Source organism: Callorhinus ursinus, unplaced genomic scaffold (genome assembly GCF_003265705.2).
Source record: "Callorhinus ursinus isolate GAN/ISIS: 27379988/994484 unplaced genomic scaffold, GSC_fseal_2.0 scaffold3, whole genome shotgun sequence".
NCBI lineage: Eukaryota > Metazoa > Chordata > Mammalia > Carnivora > Otariidae > Callorhinus > Callorhinus ursinus.
In genome coordinates this window covers 23702741-23721163 of record NW_027397065.1, presented here as the reverse complement: position 1 = coordinate 23721163, position 18423 = coordinate 23702741, and the positions used below count along the sequence as shown (strand labels likewise).

At 39.0% G+C, this 18423-nt stretch overlaps 1 protein-coding gene across 5 annotated transcripts in view; it reads right to left on the bottom strand.

The window, feature by feature from the left end:
• The window catches only part of FER (FER tyrosine kinase), a 457408-nt gene that overhangs the window by 433746 nt on the left and 5239 nt on the right, over nt 1-18423 (bottom strand). For 3 of the 5 annotated variants that reach the window (XM_073888926.1, XM_025866871.2, XM_073888936.1), the window contains exon 1: nt 975-1073. The exons of 1 other annotated variant lie outside the window; for it this stretch is intronic. The gene's annotated coding sequence lies outside the window, so the exon portion shown is untranslated. Of the gene's footprint in view, nt 1-974; nt 1079-18423 lie in introns of those variants that run through there. One more of the 5 variants, XM_025866872.2, reaches the window with a different exon arrangement.

Sequence of the window (18423 nt, the reverse complement as noted above, 5' to 3'; positions counted from 1 at the left end):
AATGAAAGACTAACAGCCTTAATAAGTTATTAGATTTGGGACTGCACTGCACTGGAAATCAAGATCACAAATGTACAAAGTAAAAAACGACAACTTCACAGTTAATTTGTGCACAACGTAGCCGGCCCGGCTCTACCAACACCAACACAATTATGGTTTCGAAAGTTGATACCGAGAAGACTCTGAGGCAGAAAACTAACCCAGAGGTGCCTCGAAACACCTCCTCAACCCTAAATGGCCAAGAGAGTACAGAGCAGAAACTGCCCCGGTTGCATGAGCTTCACACTTAACAGTTTTTCTCTTGACTACGTCTTGGGGGTCACCTCTGGCCAAGACAGGAGCAGGGATCGAAGGTGGGGGATAAAAGCGGGAGGTCGGGAGGCTGATGCTCGGGACGGGCTGCGCGGGTCAAGGGGGACTTCAGGGCCCGAGAGGTAGGATGGGATTGAGGGAACACCTAGGGGTTGGGGGTGGCCGCCCCAGCCCGAGGGCTGCTCCAGGAGAGGAGCGCTAGAAGACAAGGGGGTGCGGGCGTGATGGGCGGTGCCCAATAGCACCGCTTAACTCCGCCCCACATCCCGCAGCCCACCGACCCGGCGACGGGGCGGGGCCGCTGCGCCCGCCTCAACCCTTTCGCGCCGGCACCCGCCCCCTCAGCCTCCAGTCCCGGGTTGGTGGGAGGGGCCTGCCTCGCCGGGCTGGGTGTGCAGCCCGGCCCGAGCCCCAACCAAAAATGCTCTGCCGCGGGTGGAGGACGGGCGGGAGACCCTGCAGCCTGCGGCGGGAGTAGGGGTGGCCGAGGGCGGAGGAAGAGCCTTCGGCGCAGCCGCCGCAGCCAGGTCTGAGTCCCAGGCGCCCCCCTGCGGGCAGGGAGTGTTGCCCCCGTTCTCCGCTTGCCTGCCCTCCTCTTCCCCCCTCCCTCGGCGTTGCCCCGGGCAACAGCGCCAGCCGCCGGCGGCGCGAAACTCACCTACCTAGAACCTGACAAGCAGGAGCCCCTCAGACCCGGGAGCCAGTCGCCACCCCGCGTCACGGGGGCTGCCACAGCCAATAGGCGCCGCTGTCACGAGCCTCTGCGGCCAATCAAACTGCACTCCGGTCTTCGGGCACCCTCGAGGCCCCAGCCAATGGGCACGAGCTAGAGGCGGGAGCTGCCGCCCGGCCCCCAACCCCCTCCTCCCCCACCTCCCAGGAGGCGGGGCGCGGCCGATTGGCCCTGGACCCGGTAGAGGTGGGATTCGGGCTCCAGGCCAGGTGGGCGCGCGCGGACCCGGGGCTGCGGGCGCGGCGAAAGGGGGCGTGGACCTGTGGTTGCCGCCCTCTGGGTCCGCTACCCAGCTCGGGTGGGGTCTCAAGGTCCTCCTGTCGTACTGCCCTCCTGGTCCCTGTGACCCCGCTCCTCTCTACTCGGCGTCCAGGGCTGCGGGGGTGGGAGTGAGGGCGGGATGGGGCCGGAGGCGGACGGCGGCGTCACAGGAAACTTTGGGAGGCTCGCCTGGCCGCGACCGGGAAGTGGCCGGGCCGGGGGTGATAAGCTGGGGCCGTCTGGAAGGGACTACCAGGCCGGTCCGCAGCCGGAAAGGAATTCGGAGGGTGGGGGCGGAGTCGTGATTAAAATGTTAAGTGTGCCCGCGGGGTGCTGGGCGATCCCGGGTGCTGAAATCTCAAAGAACGGAAGCCGCTTTGGGGCCGCGACCCCGCACCCCTGAATACGCACTTTTCACCCTCAGAATCACTCACCTTTTCCTGTAATATTTTAGTTGCATCAACTATAACATTGATACTTTTAGAATGGTTTTCGGCTAAGGCAGGAACTGTGTCTTTCTCATTCCTGTAATTCCCAGTGCCTGAGACTGTCTTTTTTGAAAAAGAGGGTTAGACACTCAATGCTGGAATTGGGATGGATGTTGTTAAGCGTACAGCAGGTCCTGCGAGTGGTCCCCTGTAATGATAAGCCCTTACCTCTTCCAGAGGCTAGAATGCGCGAAGAACCCAAATTGGTTTGCTCTTCCGGTGAGGATTGTTTCGGAAGCGTCCTTCCCCAAAAGAACTTAGTGGAAAATGAGTAATGTGAGCTAAACAAAGATAATTAGGTGATCTGTAACAGTATGATAGGTGTTATTAGTCACTATTCGACGGTGTGTTCCTATAGCCGTCTTTTTAAGGCATTGTATCCTGTACATTGGTTGAACCACATTCTTCGCTTGGGGCAAATTAATGGCAACCCCATCTCCACCCTCCCCCTCTAAAACTTTTGAATTACGTGGAAGCCAAAGAAGAATGGTGAATATTTTTTTTTTCAACAGTGTTAGTTGTTTAACCGTAGTGAACAGCTCTACACATAAACAAATCTTAAATTGGACTTTTCTTGTCCGCTGTTTCAAAGTCAAAAGAAAGCAAAACATGCTGTAAAGACAAAAAAAAAAAAAAATTAAGAGGCTTAATTCTTCCTCTAAAAGATGTGAGAAGGGATTCCCCTCTCTCAGAACATTTGTCTTAGAAAACCTGTAATTGTTGAATACATTCTTATTTCTTTGAATTGTATATACATCCTCTTTAAAACTAGTTAGGTCTCTGTCAGCTAATGTTTTGTCAGCTTTACATTCCAGGAATGTCTTTAAAGACTTGGGAGATATCAAGATATCACTCTGAAATGTGAACATCAAGAGACATACCAGCCCCCAGAAATGGATAAAGAAAATGTGATATATAATTATAGATATCTACATAGATAGATGCACGTACACCCAATGAGATACGATTCAGCCAGAAAAAAAAGAATGAAATCTTGTCACTTGCAACCTTGAGGATGGACCTTGATGACATTGTGCTAAGTGAAATAAGTCAGGCAGAGAAAGACAAATACCAAATGATCTTACTTTATGTGGAATCTTAAAAAAAAAAAAAAACCTCACAGATTGATCATTGGGGGTAGAACGGAAATGGATGAAGGGGATCAAAAGGCACAAACTTGCAGTTACAAAATAAATATGCCATGGGGATGTAACATACATCATGGTGACTATAGTAAGAATACTAGATTGCACATTTGAAAGTTGCTAAGGTAGAAAATCTTAGGAGTCCTCATCACAAGTGGAAAAAAAAAGACAAACTCATGTAACTATACAGTTTCAGATGTGAACTGTACTTATCATAGTGATCCTTTTGCAATATATACAAATACTGAATCATGTTGTACACCTGAAACCAATATTATGTCAATTATACTGCCATAAAAAGCAAAGGGAAATAACTTTCCATGGGAAACTAAGATTCTAACTTCAGTGGGCAACTCACTCCAACTTGCTAAACTACCTTCCGTCATAAAGATACGAGAAGGTTGTTTTTCCTCTGGACAAAGCTAATTAGTTAACACAGATGTTCACCCCAATTACAAAATGAAATTAAGATGAATTTCGCACGCAAATGGTATTGTCAAGGCCTCTTATTTGAGAACTGGTTCTTGAAAACGTACGTAATGCGTTGTATTTGCTTGGGTATACAAAGGGGTGAAATTTCTGTCTTTACAATCTCTTTCCTAATTGCCTATAATGCACATCACATTCTGGTTTAATGCTGTGTTTTATTCCTTCATTACTTTGTGGAGAGGATTTCTGAGTTGGGAGAAGATTTTGTTTTTAATTCTATTTTCCTGTATACTTATGCCCAAACTATTGAGACTAGGAAGCTAAGGAAAATTGTTATATTTTAGTTTTTAATTTGTTCTCAAAAATGATCTCAGATGATACTAACTGCTGAATTACAAATACATTTTAATAGAATCAGAAATGATAACAAGGTTAATGTTTGGTATGTATTTTGTAGTGACTGCTAACTGCACAAACTAAGCATGTGTGAATAAACATCTTAAAATGGAAATTAATTTTCTGTGAATATTAAATGTTGTGATATATATCATGTCAATATAAATGAAATCCATGAATGTCTGTGCATTAAATAGTTAGGTAAAGCCAAAATAACAGCTTTGGGGATTGCTCCGCCGAGGCATATCTTTTCCAAGACCCTGAGGATTTCTCTGTCTTTATACAAAGGGAATCTAAATCTAGAAAGATGTGTTTGGTAAATTAGTTATTACATATTTGGAGAAAGTAGTTTCAAATAAAAGTCTAATGGTGAATTAGAATGGTTTGATATACATTGTGTGTGGGCCTGTTTATATGTTTATAAGGAACTCAAATCTCTGAAAACAGTAAGAATCTTTCCAGTTCATCAACAATTTTCTTGGCTCTCACCTATTCACTCAAGAAACTTAAAAACTGCTTGCCATATGCCAAGCATTGTGCTAAGAAATGCAATTTTGAGTGAATGTACTTGAAGTAAATGAATGTGGTAAAAACCTATACTTTTGAAGCTGAAAAAAGCAATTACAGCAAATCCAGTTTAAATTTCCCATCTGTTTTAATTATCACTTTGCATTGCAACAAATTTAATAAACACTTGATTTCATCTGATTTCAAAAATACTGTGCAACTTTTCTTACATCTTGTAAAGTAGGGAAAGTATGGAAGAATAAAGGAAAATAATTTCCTGTCTATGTGATCCATAGGCTTTATAAAATACTAGACACCCCCACAGGGCCTGGAGGGATATGTATTTTAGTTGAAGTTGTTAGCATAGGATTAAGAGACTCTTCTGTCATTAAAATTTAGATCTATACCAAGTACTACCAAGACTTTTAAAATGCCACAGCACTGCCTAGCTATAGATAAAAAAATCCTTAGTATAGATTCCATTTTACCAAATACCAATTTTTGTCTGTTCTAATAACATTAGTTACCTGGAAAAATGAATACAATAACGTGGATGTCAAACCTTCAGCAATTAATTAAAAATTACTTTAGGGGCGCCTGGATAGCTCAGTCAGTTAAGTGACTGGCTCTTGACTTCAGCTCAGGTCATAATTGCAGGGTCATGGGATGGAGCCCTATGCGAGGCTCCAAGCTCAGTGGGGAGTCTGCTTGAGATTCTCTCTCCTCTCCCTTTGCTCTTCCCTCCCCCACTCTAAATAAATGAATAAACAAATAAAATCTTTTTTAAAAATTATTTTAGAAGTTCTTTCCTTAGCTCTCCACCACTTATACCCTCCTCTCCCATTTCCCTGTTTAATAGTTTCTCATAATTCATTTCATGGCTTCCTTTATTTTACAAATGTATGCAAGGAAAATAAAGGAGGGGAGAAAAGAAGGTGAAATAGAGTAGGAGGAGGAAAATTTCTATTCTGTCTTCAAACTAGATCTCAAATCCATTAACACCATCTCACAACCATCCCTCCTAGCAAAAGACTGGCTGTCCTCTAGCACTCTGATACTGCTTCCCCTGCTTCCCTGCCCTGCTCCCCATTGAGAAATATGACTGTCAACACCCCCAACCAAGATATGTCCTCCCCAAAATGCCCCTGGATCACTCAAGGCCTGTCCCTTTTTATGTCATCCTTTTCTCAGAATTTACCTTTTTCCTCATTCCCTTCTTCCTAGTTCACTGGGACTTCAGAGGTAACTGTCAAATGTGTACCAGAGGGTGAGCACTGGAGTCATGACTTCCAAATGTGGATTAGTACACTAGCTTCATCAGAAGTACCTGAGAACATTTTCAAAAATACACACTCCTCGATTTACCCTCCAAAGATTCCAACTTGAAATGTCTGGGAAGAGTTGAGAAAATCTATCTGTTTGGAATGAGAACAGTGAATCTGGCCAACATGGTGGATTAAATACAGGCACTTAGTCTCTGCTCCTTCCCCAAACTCCTTGTCACGACATAAATACAGATCCAGATCAGCAGGAATCCAAGGCCCAGCAATCTCTGAAGGCATTAGTGAGAAGAAAGGCTGAAAACAACAGAATTGGTTGATAATCTGTATCGGGAGTCAGTAAACCTTCACATCACTTCCCAACCAAACAGCTGGGTGACATACTGCCCTAACCTAATCCAGAAACAATAAGATATACTCCCTGGTGAGGGTAAACTGGAGAAGCCCTGGCCTTGAAGACATGGGCTAGCTAGCTGAGTATAGGGGTGAGGTGACTTACTGCACATTGGGGTGAAGGGAGTAAGTGAAAGTCTGCATACTGAACTATGAAAGTTCCTCTCCCACTTAGCTCCTATAATGGCACTTTCCAGATTTGTATCCAGCAGAGAGGATATCAGAGGATTCCTTTGAAAGGAAACTGTCTTACCTAAGGAAAAATACTTTTATGGATACTGGGAGGTGATTTTCAACAGTGTGATCACCTGCCTAATCACATCAAAATGAGGTCTGCCAATCCACAAGTTCCAGCTAGGCAGGCAACTTCTCTCACTCTTACATATGAATAGACATCTGGGGATCACCAGTCATGAAATTCAGACAACAAAACAAACAAACAAAATGGGGGGGGGGGGGATTGAATGTAACCACAGCAGAAAACAAAACAAAACAAAAATCTGAGAACTGTTAGTGATATTCTTAAACAAAGAAAAGATCCATGATTGACAACAGATGCTCTTTTTTTAAAGAAATTTTCAAAGGAAAAAAATGATCTTTTGGAAATTAAAAAATAAGAAATTTTAAAGTTCAAAAGAAGATGATAAAATGAAGTTGCAAAGTCTCCGAAAAAGAACAAAAAGACAAACAGTTGAAAAACATGAGAGAAAAGAAAATCTAGGATCAATCCAGGTGTGTCCGGTATTTTCACCATAAGCATCTTTGCTGTAGTCATCATTGCTGCAAGCATTTTCTCACATAACTGATTAGCTGTAAGGCAATTTTGCCATAAAAGATAAAATAACTGGCTGACAGTTTGGTTTCAATTCTCCAGTGACAAAGTTCCCATTTTTATATTATATAAATCTTAGCCAGCCCTCATAATGGTCTATACAGTAGACGTGGTGGTCTTAAAATAGTGGATAACAACTATGTTTATCGACTTGATAGAAAATACGGTGATAAAATTTGCTGGAAGTGTGAATAGAGTGTAAAGCCAGATTACATACTGTCCTAGAAAATGGTAACATATCAGTTACAATGATAACAAAGCTCAGAAATGCATTACAGCATTAGCATCTCTTCCACATTTCCGATTGAACTTTAGAATATCAAGGAGCATGTGATAATATGCCAAGAATAAACAACAGTGTAGAGAACTTTCACAATGCAATACAAAGCTCAGTTAAAAATACTGCATCTTAGGGCGCCTGGGTGGCTCAGTCAGTTGAGCGTCTGCCTTCACCTTGGGTCATGATCCCGCAGCCTTGGGATGCAGCCCCGCATCAAGCTCTCTGCTTAGCCAGGAGCCTGCTTCTCCCTCTGCCTCTGCCCCTTCCCCTTGCTCATGCTCTCTTGCTCTCTCTCTCTCTCAAATAAATAACTAAATAAAATCTTAAAAAATATATATTGCATCTTAGTGTTTGGAAGACTGATGCCTCTCTTAATCAATGAAGAAATTAATAATTTTACTAATTTTTTCATGTTTTGCTATGACCTTTTTAAATGTCCCTCTTTTATTTTCTTTATTTTATCTTTTATGACAAAATTGCTTTAGGACCAATTAGTTATGCAGCAAAAAAGTTTGCGGCAAAATGCTTGCAGCAAAGATGTCTACCACAAAGATGTTCATGGTAAACTACCTAGAACCCAGTCCAGGAGATGGACCATCCAGCCTCTAGGAGTTCTAAAAAGAGAAGAAGAGGTGGATTGGGTGGGGGGGGGGGGGGGGGGGATTATCAAAGAAAGACATTTTCCCAGAAGTGAAAGAAGTGTTTTTCCAGATTGAAATCCATCTAATGAGTGCCTTGCAAAATGAATAAAAAAGACTCACAGAAAGGCATTTAATCCTGAAATGTCAGAACAGCAGAGATAAAGAGAATCCCTTAAATACTTCAGATAGAATAACAGACTGCAGACAGAGGATTAGGCATTATAACAGAGAAGAGAATTGGGCTTTTCAATAATGATACTGTAAACCAGAAGAAAATAGAGAAATATCTTTAAACTCCAAAGGGAGAGTATTTACAATCTAGAATTCCCTACACACCCAACCAATCAAGTCTAAGATAAAATAAAGCAATCTTAAAAACAATTTAAGGTTATATATGAAAATGATTAGCCAAGACTAATAATTCTGGCAGTTAGGAATGAAATGAAAATGAAAATTTTATGAAAATGTACAGGTTATTAATTATTTTCTACCAAACAATTCATTTGAAACATATGCTGTATGAAAAAGTGAGATTCAAATCAAGGTAATAAAAATTTTATTTAGTTTAAGATAAAATAAAGGTGTCCTCAGACATGCAAGATTACAAAAAGCTTTATTCCTATGGAATCTTTTTCTCAAGGAGGTACTCGAAGATGATTTCCACCAAAAAGGGGAATTTAAAAAAAGATGAAGACTTGGATCAACACCGGAGAAAGGAAAAGGGAATACTCAAGATGATGGTGAAAGAAATTTCTGGGATTACAACCATATGACAGGCCTAAAAAGCAACCAGTACAAACTGAGGCAGGAGAAGAAAGTCTCCAGAACTGATTATCTCCAAGAAGAAAAAAATGGGATCAATGAATTCTCAACATATTTCACTACACAGAAAGATGTATTAGCATTATAACTCAGCCTTAAAAATTAATTACATAATCTTTCTAATCTAAGAACTGAAAATTGATTTAGCCCCAAATTATAATATTGTAGGTACTACAATATTTTAAGAATAGGGTTAAGGAAACTATGAGTGGAAGTAATGTGAGAGAGCTAAATCTACTTCTTCCATAGTGGGAATCAGCAGATAATTCCTAACACTGAAAAATGAAGAAAGGTTGCTATAAGTATGCTTCATGGTAGGAAGGATAAACACCAGTGCTCAAAGAAAAGTCCAACTATGGAGATGGTGATGGGAACTGAAAAGTAACAGTGGGGCTGGGGGATCCTTAATGTTATAAATCTTAGAATATCACTTCACTTTGAGGACAGTTCCAATTCTCATCAAATTTGATGAAAAAATTTAAAAACAATAAATAAATAATTAAAAAGATCTGCAGGTGAGTCTGTTGTACAGCCAGATTTGAGAACTACTGGGTTAAAGAATGGGACAAGGAGCACATATCTGTTCCCATCACTACAGATGGCATACACATTTAAAAGGATAATACCAGATATAATCAGACTCCATCTTTGCTTTCTAATTCCAATGGTTATCCACTCAAGAAATTTTTTGAGGACCTATTATGTGCCAAACACTGTGAGGGGTTCTGAGGATATGACAGGGAAATGCAGGGTCAGGGATCCTCTCCTGGAGTCCAGAGGGAGTTACAGACAGTAAGCAAGAAAACAAATTCACAGACCATCTACAGATTGTGATAAAAGCAAGGAAGGAAATGAATAAAATGATGTGAGGGAATAAAGAGAACGGGAAAGAATCAAAAGGCCAAGATTCAGGTCTTAGCTTCACAGTTACAGAGTTACAAACTTCACCAAATCCCCCCTCATAACTTTTCTCAGCCTTGATTTCTGGGTCTATTAATCACAAATAATAATTCTGACCTCACTGGTTCTTACGAGGATTCATTGAGATGGAGTAAATGAATGAATTTTCCATTTATAAATTCCTATTCATATATAAGATTTTCACCCTTAGGGGAGCCCTTCTCAAGTTCTTAAACAGTTTCTTTGCCTGCTTCCTTAGGGTTCTATCCTTTCCCTCTTCCCCTCCAGCAATGGAATACTTTATGCCCCTACATGTAGTTTAATTTCTTTTTAATTTAAATACAGTAAAATTCACTCTTTTTGGTGTATAGTTCTATGAGTTTTGACTAATGCACAGGCACGTAACCAGCACCATCAAGATGCTGAACAGTTCCAAACCTGCATGCCCGACACACACACACACACACACACACACACAAGCACATGAACACACACAGAATCTCCTTATGTCACCCCTTGTAGTCAGCCCTCCTCCCACACAATACTGATCTGTTCTTCAGTTCTGTAGTTTTGTCTTTTCAAAAATGTCATAAATATAATTACATCGTATATAGCCTTTTGATTCTGACTTCCTTCACTTCACATAATGTATTTGAGATTCATCTAATGTTACTGTGTGTATTAGCAGTTTCTTCCATTTTATCGCATGGTAGCATTTCATTATTTATCCATTTCCCAGTTGAGGGACATTTTTATTCCAGTTTTTGGTGATTATGAATAAAGTTACTCTAAACATTCACATACAGGTTTTATTGTGTGGACGTATATTTGCGTTTTACTTGAGCAAATACCCAGGAGTGAGATTGCTAGGCCCCATGGTAAGTGTACATTTAACTTTATAAGAAACTGCCAAACTTCTCCCACAGTGGCTGCACCATTTCACATTCCCACCAGTAATGCAGGACAGTTCCAATTCTCATTCTCACCAACACTTGGTATTGTGAGGTGTTTTTTTTCAGGTGCCTGTGGGGGGAGTGATGGGTTTGTTTGGTCTGTCACTGCTAGGTGTCTAGCAGTATTTAATTTACATTTCCCTAATGACTAAAAAGGTTGAGCACCTTTTCATTTGCTTATTTCCAATCCACTATCTTCTTTGGTAAAGTGTCTGACCAAAGCTTTTGCCCATTTTAAAAACTGGGTTGTTTTTCTGAACAGAAAGAACCAAGTTGAAGGACTCCTGTGACCTGATTTTAAGACTTATTGTAAAATTACAAGAGAGTAGCTTTATCAAGAGAGTGGGGTATTGGTGAAAACAGACACACAGATCAATTGAACAGATTAAGAGTCCAGAAATACACCAATATAAATATGGTCAATTGAGGGGCACCTGGGTGGCTCAGTCGGTTAAGCATCTACCTTCGGCTCAGGTCATGGTCGGGATGGAGTCCCACATCAGGCTCCTTGCTCAGCGGGAAGCCTGCTTCTCCCTCTGCGTGCTGTACCTGCAGCTTCCCCTGCTTGTGCTCTCTCTAACAAATAAATAAATACAATCTTTAAAAAAAAAAATATGGTCAATTGGTTATTGGCAAAGGTGCAAAGGCAATTCAGTAGAGAAAGAATGGTCTTTTCAACAAATAGTGCTGGAACAATTGGACATTGACATGCAAATTTTTCTGTGGCTTGTCTTTGACCCACATACAAAAACTAACTCAAAATGGATCTTGGACCCAAATATAAAATTTCAAACAACAAAACTTTTAGAAGAAAACAGAAAAAAAATCTTTGTGACCCTTAGTTAAGAAAAGAGTTCTTAGATACAACGCCAAAAGCACAATACATAAAAGAAAAATTGGTAGATTAGACTTGATCAAGGTTAGAAAATTTTGCTCTGTGAAAGATACTGACAGGAGAATGAAAAGACAAGTTAATGAAACAGATAGACATCCCAGAGATAAGCCCACACTTATATGGTCAATTAATCTTCAACAAAGGAGGCAAGAATATACAATGGGAGAAAGCTAGTCTCTTCAACATATGGTATAGGGAAAACTGGACAGCCAGATGCAAAAGAATGAACCTGGACCACTTTCTTACGCTATAGACAAAAATAAACTCAAAATGGATTAAAGACCTAAATGGGAGACCTGAAACCATAAAACTCCTAAAAGAAAACATAGGCAGTAATCTCTTGGACATCATCCTTAGCAAAATATTTACGAATATGTATCCTCAGGCAAGGGAAACAAAAGTAAAAATAAATTATTGGGACTATACCAAAATAAAAAGCTTTGCATAGCAAAGGAAACCATTAGCAAAACAAAAAGAAGTGAATGGGAGTGGATATTTGCAAATCAAATATCCAATAAGGGATTAATACACAAAATATAAAAATCTCATATGACTGAACACTAACAAAACAATCAGAAACCAAGAAACAGACCCTTAACTCTAGAGAACAAACTGATAGTTACCAGAGGGGTGGGGGTATGGAGGATGGGTGAAGTAAGTGAAGAGGATTAAAGAGTACACTCATGGTAAGTATTGAGCAATGTATGGAATTGCTGAGTCACTATATTGTACACCTGAAACTAACATAATACTGTATATTAACGGTACTGGAATTAAAATTTAAAAATTAATTTAAAAATTACAAAAAAAAAAAACAAAAGAAAGAAAAATCAAGGGAATAGAATTCCAAAGGGAATACCAAGTGTGAACGTCCTGAGTGGGAATGTAAATAATAAAAATGACAGCTTCAAATTAAAAAAAAAAAAAAAAAAGCAAGAGGACATGAATAGACGTTTCTTCAAAGACGACATCCAGATGGCCAACAGACACATAAAAAGATGCTCAGCATCACTCATCATCAGGCAAATACAAATCAAAACCACGATGAAGATATCACCTCACACCTTTCAGAATAGCTAGTATCAAAAAAACAAGAAATAACAAGTGTTGGCAAATATGTGGAGAAAAGGGAATACTTGAGCACTCTTGGTAGGAATATAAAGTGGTGCAGTCACTCTGGAAAACAATATGGAGGTTCCTTAAAAAATTAAAAATAGAAGTACCATATAATCCAGTAATACCACTACTGGATATTTACCCAAAGAAAATGAAAACACTAATACAAAAAGATATATTCATTTCTATGTTTATTGCAGCATTATTTATACTAGCCACCATATGGAAGCAACCCAAGTGTCCACCCATAAATGAGTGGATAAAGATTATATATATAATATGTATAATAAGATATGTAATAATCTAGATACTATATAATGAATAAAGAATGGATATACATACACACATATATATAATGGAATATTACTCATACAAAAGAATGAGCTCTTGCCATTTGTGGCAACATGGATGGACCTAGAAGGTATTATGCTAAGTGAAATAATTCAGAAAGAAAGACAAATACCCTATGATTTCACTTATATGTGGAATCTAAAAAACAAAACAAACAAAACCAGACTCTTAAATACAGAGAACAAACTGGCAGCTGCCAGAGGGGAAGTGGTTGGGGGGATGGGTGAAATAGAAAAAGGGGATTAAGAGGTACAAATTTCGAGTTATAAAATAAATAAGTCATGGAGTTGGAAAGTACAGCATAGGAGATATAGTCAATAATATTGTAATAACATGGTATGGTGACAGACGGTGACTATACTTATCATGGTGAGTCAGAGCTCACCATGTAATGTATAGAATTGTTGAATCACTATGTTGTACACCTGAAACTAATATAACACTGTATGTTAATTATAGTTCAATGACAAAAATAAATTAGAAAATTTTGCTCTGTGAAAGATATTGGCAGGAGATGAAAAGATAAGCCAGAGAAAATCTTTGTAAATCACACATCTGACGAAGGGCATGTAGCCAGTATAAAACTCTCCACTTTCAAAGAAACGCTTTCCATTCTTTCAGGCTTAACTCAAATTTCTTCTCTATGAAAACATCAACGACCAGATGAGCTAGAATTCATATGTCTCAACCACTAGTGGATGAATGAATGAGCATTTCTCAGCCATTATTACTTTCCTATAAAATAATATACTCTAATAAACATACAGTAGTGTAATAAACATATACTAATATTCTGGTCCCCTTTTTAACTAAAAACCTATATGTATTTGCCAGACACTTGTCATATTGCAGTATGTTACCATGGAATGACAGGAAACCCTATTGACTGAAATAAATAATAAGTACCATGGTTGGATGGGTCCGCCTTACAGATCCCCCACTGCTCACATTAATGGCTTAGCTCTAGGGAAGTTATATCTAACCAAGGCAGGGCTCAAAATGTGTATTTTTTAACTGTATATAATGTCTTGCTTGGACCTGTGAATGCATATTTGTCTATACACAGTTATAGAAAGTTTTAAAAATTGGAAAAATTCTAAGTTGCATATTTCATTTATTTTGTTGAAATAGCAATGCTCCTATTCAGTTTTAGCTCTTACCAAATATGCTGTGGCATTATTATTTTCTTTTAAAATCAAAAGCTTTTGGCTTTTGTGGAGACCATTTATTCTGACCTTGTTTGTCAAAAAGCCTTGATTTGCTAAATTTAAATGCAGCTCCTTTTGCTCAGGATCAACGGAAGAGCTCTTAATAAACTAATACCTTGGGCAGTGGTGTTCCAGGGACCCAGGAAAATATGTAACCTTGATGCTTCCCTCAAAGATTTTAAGTTGGTGGGTTTACAATATACAGAGTTTCCCCATACATACATTAAAGGAAAGGTGGGTGCATCCAGGGAGGTTGATACAGGTGACAGTGCTGGCACAGGTACAATGCAGTTATACAGGTACCTGCATTAAGAGAGGCCCTGACCCTGATTTAATGCTCTCCCATCACCATCTTAAAAAAATGTTTTTAAGACTTAAACTAACAACCCCGAAATCAAGAGTCACATGCTCCATTGACTGAGCAGGCCAGGCGCCCCACCATCTTGAAATGTTTAATAATTTTATCTTTGAACTTGCATTTTGTAAATAAAGTCTAAAGGGACAATGGAGCATAGAAGTAAACAGAGAAGATGTGCACAATATGTGTGTCCACTGTTCCTTTCCACTCTATTCTCATTAGTATTCTCAGGGCCTCATGAGTACAGTGTTCCAGTGGACTCACAATGCGTGAGATTCAGCAAGTCTGAAGTGAGTATAAGGTCAGCGTGTTATGTCTGTCACTGAGTAAACAGAGGCACTGACAATCCTGAGAGAACATGCTTGTCATTCAAATCAGAACTTGCTTCAAACGCAGAGAGAAGCAGGAGCATTCTAAGAAACATTAGCATCCAAGGAACAGTATATTCTTTGTCGCTTGTGTCACTTCCTGTATTGGCCAACTACTTATACTAAAATGAAGACACAGGAGGAAAGGGAAAGACAGGACATCAAAGATTTAATTTCCCTTTTTGTCCTTTCTTATCAGAGAAAGCTAGAGAGGGTTGATAGATGTGCACATATCCAAGAAGCGAAATTAAAAAGTTGAGTTAGTTTTGTGTAGTTTTCACTATCCTGGTATACGAGCTACAAAATATGAATTCTGTAATTTTGCTGATTCCACATACAAGTTAAATGATCTTATATTTGAATTAAAATTGCATTATACAATAGAAAGATTAACAATAAACGTCATGCTAATAATTTAAAATTAAAGATTCTCTATTAGCAAATAAAACCCACCATCATAAATTGGGAGAGAGAGTGGCTGAAGAAGAAAGGAAAAAACCCTTCTATTTTAGCACCTGAGGCATTTTTTTCCCTGCTTTTTGAGCAAAGGGAAAATTTCATTTTATACTGAGGGGTACTGCACAGGTCCATCAGCTTAAATGAGAAGGAGAAGCTATTGACAGAGCCATTCATTTACTGAGCCAATCTGTTTGTGCTGGCATGTAGTTTATAACCATAGTTTACAATTTGGATGGCTACAAAAGCCTCACAGAGGGCAGGTGAAATATGTATCTCGGTAGTTTGTGTTTGATCGCATTTCCAATTCTAAGTTAAAAAGAAATAATTTGAGATTATAATTTTATCTACATCATCTCACTCACTGAAGGGTATCTAGAATATCAAAATAAACTAAATACAGGAATATTTTTTCATTATTTATTTCTAGGGGCATTTTCAAGGAAAACAATTGAGTTTGTCCTTACTTGAAACATAGTCTGCTCTTTAACAGCTTGATTATCAATAAGAAGAAACTAAGGACTCATATTTAAATAACTCATATTTAAAATTTTTAATTTATCATAAAGTATTAACCTGAGAGACCTTCTCCAAATAAGAGTGATAGAAATTACACTCTAGTTATCCAACCTCCTTCTCCCAACCTGGCCAAAACTACAGTGCCCCCACCCCCCAGAAATCATTATGTTTCATTTATAAAGAGAATTGTTTTTTAATTGTAGTTGATGGGATTTTCCCTTTTTATTTTAGTGAGCTATAATTAACACATAACATTGTGTAAGTTTAAGGTGAACAACAGGTTGACTCAATACATTTATATATAGCAATATGACTACCACCTTAATGTTTGTTAACACCTCCATCACATCACATAATTATTTCTTTTTTGTGGTAGGAACAATCAAGATCTAGTCTTAGCAACTTTTTAAGTGTATAATACATAATGTGGACTATAATTACTGTGCTATAACTACCGAGCTATACATTAGCTCTCCAGGACTTATTTACTAGTTCTAAGTTTGCACCCTTAAACACTAGATCCCCAATTCCCCTATCCCCAAACTCTGGTAACCACCATTCTACTCTGTTTTTGCAAGTTCGGCTTTTTTAGATTGTACATATGTGATATCATACAATATTTGCCTTTCTCTGTCTGACTTATCTCACTTTGCATAATGCCCTGTAGGTCCACCCATGTTGTCACAAATGGCAGGATTTTCTTCTTTCTCATGGTTTGAATAATATTTTACATATATTTAATATATATCACATCTTTATCCATTCATCCACTGCCAGACACTTAGGCTTTTTCCATAACTTGGCTATTATAAATAGTGCCATAATAAACATGAGAGTGCAGATATCTCTTCAATATCCTATTTCATTTCCTTTGGATATATACCCAGAAATGGAATTGCTGAATCAATAGTTCTATTTTTAATTTTTTGAGGAACTTCCATACTGTTTTCCATAGCTGCTGCACCAATTTATATTCCCACCAACAGCGTGCAAGGGTTCCCTTTTCTCCACAACCTTCCTAACACTTGTTATCTCTTGTCTTCTTGATTATAGCCATTCTAACAGGTATGAGGTGATATCTCATTGTGGTTTTGATTTGCATTTACCTGATGGTGAGTGATGGTGAGCATCTTTTCATGTGTCTGTTGGCCATCTATATGATCTATATGTCTTCTTTGGAAAAATGTCTATTTAGTTTCTCTGCCATCTTTTAATCAAATTTTTTGTTATTGACTTGTATCAGTTCTTTATATATTTTGGATACTATCCCCTCATCCAATATATGGTTTACAAGTATTTTCTCCCATTCAACAGGTTGCCTTTTCATTTTTTTTTTTTTATTGTTTCTTTTGCTGCGCAGAATCTCTTTGGTTTGATATAGCCTCAATTGTTGATTTTTGCTTTTGTTGCTTGTGCTTTTGGAGTCACACCCCCCACAAAAAAAAGTCATTCCCTAGACCAGTGTCAAGCAGTGTCAACGAGCTTCTTCCCTGTTATCTTCTAGGAACTTTACAGGTCTTATGTGTAAGTCTTCAATCCATTTTGAGTTAATTTTTGTGAGTGGTGTAAGATAGTGGACCAGTTTCGTTGTTCTGCATGTTTCTCCAATTTTCCCAACACCATTTCTTAAAGAACTATTCTTTCCCCACTGAGCGTTCCTGGCTCCCCTGTTAAATATTAAATATGACCATATATGTGGGGGCTTATTTCTGAGATCTCTATCCTGTTCCATTGGTCTATGTGTGTGGTTTTTTTTTTTGGCAGTACCATATCGTTTTAATTACTATAGCTTTGTAAGAATTTCACGTTTAAATAAGTACTTTGAAATCTATATTGCATTTTATGTTTATGACTTTACCAAGTGGTACTTTATTAAGTTTCTAAAATGTACTAGCAGTTAATCTTCCATTTCAGTGGGGGAAGGATAACAAACAATTAAGTAAATAAGACCATTTTCAGATTGTGCTGAAATTATGTAGAAAATGAAACAAAGTAATATGAGAAATAGCTTATGTGTTACTAGGTGCAGAGATGGTCCTGCTAAGTATTAGAGGAAGAATCCGAGAAGGTGACACTTGAAATGAGACTTGGAAGAGAAAAAAGGAGCCAGTCATAGGAAGGTCTGGAAGCAGAATGTTCTAGACAATGATTACAAAGTATAGCCCATATAAAGGCCCTAAGATGGAAACATTTAAAGTGTCACAGGGCGGCCCCGGGATGGTGCAGTCGGTTAGGCCTCCTACTCTTGGTTTCGGCTCAGGTCATGATCTCAGGGTTGTGTGATGGAGTCCGCGTTGGGCTCCACGCTCAGCGGGAAGTCTGCTAAAAGTTTCTCTCTCCCTCTCCCTCTGCTCTTCCCCGTGCTCGCGCGCTCTCTCTCTCAAATAAATAAATAAATCTTTAAAAAAAATATAGTATCCCGTGAACAGAAAGAAAGAGGACCAATGTGAATGGAACATACTGAACCTAGGGGAAAAGGAGGCAGGTAGATATATCGGAAACAGCACGGCCTTATGAGTAAAAACAGGACTTTACATTTTATTCTAACTGCAATAAGAAGCCAACAGAGAGTTCCAAGCAGGTTAATAATGATTAGTTTTACTTTTTGAAAAGGATCATTTATGCCACTATGTGGAAAATGAATTGCAGGAGAGCAAGGGGAGACAGCGGAAGTGGTCTAGGAAGTGGTGATGGTGGTTGGTTTGGATTACCATGGTAATATTAGGATGGAAAACAGGGAGGGAACAGGATATATTAAGAGGTATCTTTAAGATGATATT